The sequence below is a fragment of the Akebia trifoliata genome, chromosome 3 (genome assembly GCF_017979445.1).
Source record: "Akebia trifoliata isolate Shusen 1 chromosome 3, ASM1797944v1, whole genome shotgun sequence".
Classification (NCBI taxonomy): domain Eukaryota; kingdom Viridiplantae; phylum Streptophyta; class Magnoliopsida; order Ranunculales; family Lardizabalaceae; genus Akebia; species Akebia trifoliata.
In genome coordinates this window covers 44,979,650-44,984,196 of record NC_141377.1, presented here as the reverse complement: position 1 = coordinate 44,984,196, position 4,547 = coordinate 44,979,650, and positions in this window count along the sequence as shown.

Genomic DNA, 4,547 nt, shown 5'->3' with positions numbered 1-4,547 from the left:
AAATTATATGGGATTTCTCGAATCACAAATGCGTTATCTTTTATAGGGGTGCAACTTGGCTTAGTTTGAAGCCAAATCGGACTGAACTAACTTAAGTTGGTTCCACTAAATAAGAACCAAAACCAACCCAAAATGTTAATAGAATTAAACCAAACACAACTGAATTAAGGCCATTTTAGTTCAGTTCAATTCTAGGGTTGCCAATATTCTATAAACTTGCTTGGAAGGAATATATTTTTATTTTTAATGAAAAAATAAATAAATAATAAACATGAAATTTCATATTATAAGTCATTAATCTATCCATTAAAAAGTCAATAATTTATGCATAAAAAAAAATATTAGTCAATGTCCTAACTCTTAAAATAAGTCATATATAAGGGGGCATGAGCAAACACACATGTATTGAAATGACTTATTTTTAATTTAAAATATTGATATTAAAGGGATTTTGAAGATTACATAAAAAGAAAAAAGAAATTATACATTTGTAAAAGAGTTGCAACCTGAGCGAGTTGGTGTTTCAACCTAAGTCGTAAAACCCTCAACCCGATCATTGGGTTAAAGCTCATTAATACAAGTTCAACCCGAAATTGAGCTTCTAAAATTAGGTTGAGCTCGGGTTAGCCCAAGTTAGGAATCTATGAGGAAACAAAAATAATGTAAGAAAAAGAATACTTACTTGATTTAAAGATTTCTTGAAGTCGATCATAATTAAGAGTCTACAAGGAAACAAAAATAATGTAAGTACTAAGTAGAGAGAAAAAAATGAGAGGTAATTAAGATGGAAAGAGCTTCGTAATTGTGATTTGTGACTCTTGGAGTCTTTTTATATATATTTTTTTCTCTCTTCAAAATTTATGTAAAAATGTCCCTTCATCTTCAAAAATCTATAAAATACTATGCTTATTCATATATAGCAATAGATTTAAATGCATAAAGAAAAATTAATAAAAAGACTATTTTTCCTTAGTTTTACAAATATTTGAGAAGAGAAAACAAATATATTTTTTTTAAATAAATAAAACTATTTATATGTAAATATATAGCATCGGGTTCCGGTTGAGTTGGGTTACCCGGAACCTCAACCCAAGCACCTCCCGAATTGAATTTTGGTTGAGATTTCCTAGTCTAGGCTTAACTCATTTTTCATGTAACCCAACTTAGGCTAGCCCTTCAATCAAGTTGAATTTGGGTTAACCCATCGAAGTTGCAATGGGTACCCATTTAATCGAAATTTAAATTGAAAACCCCGATTACATCCTTTTTTTTTATTGGAATAGATTAGCTCCAGGTCTAAAATGAAACTGAATCACTAAGAGCCGAAACCGGTAGGAGCTATCCAATGGGTACTTGCCAATACCTGAAATTGATTTATTTTGCCATTTTTTTATATTATAGATGATTTCTTGTATTCTTTTATTTTAAAATTAATGCAAGTTATATAAAGTTTTTCAATTGTTCATATAAATAATCGATTGGAGTGTAAAATGAGCTCTCTTCTAACAATTTATCATTTTTAAATAAGATAAATTTTGTTTTTGAAATTTTTTTTATTAACTTGTATCTTTAGTATAAAAAGTTATAACTAAATTAATTATTTTGTGGATAATATGATAATTTTTTGAAAGGAAAATTTATTATAATGATTTGAAATACTTTTTTTGACATTCGATTCTTGAGAATTGAAGTTGATGGGTACCCTTATTTTTTTACGGTTACAATTCCATTTATTTTGGAATCGGACCCAGAACCGAAATAGATATAATGGTTATGGTTCTGAGTTTTTTAGGAAACGAACCGGAACCAACCCATTGACACCCCTATATGTGAGAGTTAAAATTTTCTTGATTTTTATGCAAAATGACTCTAATTATATTAAATTTAAATATAAAAGTATAGGATATTATGATAACTCAAATTTTGGTGTTGAACCACTTCTAGTCAATCTTCTCTCAGAATAATATATAGTAAATATATATAAGGTTGGGATTCGTTGACTCCTAAAAATGACTCATGAAAAAAAAAAACACAACCCCAACCCTTTAAATACAAAATCCAATGGTTGAGATTTATAAGCATCTTAATAACACAAATCTCGGAGATACTTATCCCAAGGATAAATCTCAACCATTGGATTTTGCATTTAAAGAGTTGGGATCATGTGTTATTTTCATGAGTCGTTCTTAGGAGTCAATGGATCCTGAGCCTATATATATAGGGAATGCTAGCATCCAAGATCTCATAGGACGTTAGTATTGTCCAACACTTATTTTTCAATAATACCCCTCATCGTTTTATCTTTTAGTGAAAAGACAAAGGCATGTTAGTCTTTTACACAATAAAGACATTCATTATGTTGTTATTGATTGTCAAAATATTTACTACAAAATGATATTTAATTTAAAATACTTAAATGCTCATAATATTTATTGTGTAAAAGATCAATACGCCATTGTGTTTTTCAAAAAAAGACAAAACAAGGAAGGATATATATGTATATATATGAAAAATGCTAACATCCAAGATCTCATAAGAGGTTAACATTCACTTTCTTATAATACCCCAGTGTTATTTTATTTTTTAATGAAAAATATAAGGGTATGTTGGTCTTTTACATAATAATTATTTTTTGTTGATATTGATTATCAAAATATTTATTACAAATAATTCCATTAAATTTAAAGATTAAAATACTATTAACATTTGTTATGTAAAAAAAAAAAATCAATATATCATTTTCTTTTTCACTAAAAGATGAAATGGATATGAATATTATCGAAAAGTAAGTGTGGTGGAGAATGCTAACGTCTCCATGTGGTCTTGGACATTATATTATATATATATATGGGTCAGGTTCAAGGGCCATATGAGAAAACATATGTAAAAACTTTCGTTTTTAATAAAATTTTAAAATATGGGTTAGAAATTTTGGATTGAGCTGATTTTTTGTGAGAATGATCTCTATGATGGGAAGATCATCCAAAAAAAAAAAAATCAGCTCAATCTGAAACTTCTAACCCCATTAAAAGTGATTTAGAATGTGGACCGTCGATTTTTTACCAATTTTTATCACTAATTTGTAAATCACTTTTGATAGATTTAGAAGTTTCTGATTGAGCTGATTTTTTGTGAGGATGATCTTTTCATCATAGTGACCATCCTTGCAAAAAATTAGCTCAATCCAAAACCTCTAACTCTTATTTTGAAAAACGAAAGTTTTTTCATATGTTTTCTCATATGGCCCTTGAACCGCCCCCTATATATATATATATATATATATATATATATATATATATATATAGAGAGAGAGAGAGAGAGAGAGAGAGAGAGGGTTATATGAATTGAATGGCCATCTATCTCTATCGATTAGATGCCAATGTGGTACCCAAAACCACCATCCAGCACCACGTATGTATATAGCATTAAATTTTTTGAACTTGAAGAAAATATTTTTTTGAAAAAAGAGATTTTTTCACTATTGGATTTAAATTTTAAATCTAAGAGTTCAATGACCATCCATTTCAAATTCTAAAACTAACCCCAAATTTTTTTTTTTTCAAACCCAATTTACATTAAACATTAAGAGAGATGAGGTGTCATTTGAACCAACGTGGTAGTCCACATGAATCAAATGTTGAACGAGATCCATGCTATTTATTTTCAGGTTTGGTTAGGTTATAGAGTTGAACTGATGATTGGTTCTCCATTTTCTTAACCCAAAACTGAACCTCTACTTCTTCCAAATTGAACCAAAAAAGCTTAAAACTATCAGTCTGGTTTGATTCGGTTCTCGTTTTGAACTGGGCCAAGTTGCACCCTTAATTTTCAACACAAAAGGGGAGGTCATCGTTCATATCTCATTGTTTTTGTTACCATTATTGTATGCATCTAAGTTGTAACCTTATGGAAAATTGTCATTTCCCTTGAATCTTTAACCGATAGATATTTTGCACACAAAATTTTTCTCATAGTTCTTACTGGCTCTCCATGCATGTGATGTAAAGCCTAACAAGGGTAGATTTGTAAATTGTAGATGCCATTCAATACATGCAGGCTCATGTCAATGGTGGATCCTTGATCCTATGAACAAAAACTTTTTTTTTTTCATCATGACCAATGTTTTAAGTACTTTTCTAACCTCAACCCATTGTGGGGCTTGCCATCAACATGGATGTTAGGATTTGAGGAGAAAAGCAAGTTTCTTAGAGATCAATTTTAATCTTCTAGGGATTCAAGCACTTGTTCCTAGGGATATATTTTCTTAGGAATCCCTAACTTCCCAACTAACATGTTGATGGAGTATCTCAACCCAGGGGTTGCGGCTAGCATTCATGGTTTGGAGGATTCCAAAGAAAATGTGTCCTAGGAAAATGTGTGTCAATCCTTGATTCGTAGGACATCAGTGTTTTTCTTCAAAGAGTGCAGATTTTTGAACTCAACCTGACAGGGAAACTCAAAAATTCATTGACGTGACATAAGCAAAGAATCGTAGATTATGTCCCTCGGGATACACAATTGACCTAATCAACTTGTCACCTGCAATT